The sequence below is a fragment of the Rhincodon typus genome, chromosome 29, assembly GCF_021869965.1.
Source record: "Rhincodon typus isolate 14 chromosome 29, sRhiTyp1.1, whole genome shotgun sequence".
Taxonomy (NCBI): Eukaryota; Metazoa; Chordata; class Chondrichthyes; order Orectolobiformes; family Rhincodontidae; genus Rhincodon; species Rhincodon typus.
Window position 1 is genome coordinate 32,953,307 of NC_063360.1, and position 207 is coordinate 32,953,513.

Genomic DNA, 207 nt, shown 5'->3' on the forward strand with positions numbered 1-207 from the left:
TGGAGAGGGCAGAGAAAAGGTTTACCGGGATGTGCCTGGTATGGGGGATTTTAGCTATGAAGGTTGGATAGACTGGGTTTGTTTTCACTGCAACACAGGAGATTGAGGGGAGACCTGAAAGAAGTTTATAAGATTGTGACTAGCATGAATAGAGTGGAAAGTATGAGGCTTTTCCCCAGGATCGGGGGGGGGGGGGGGGGGGGGGGG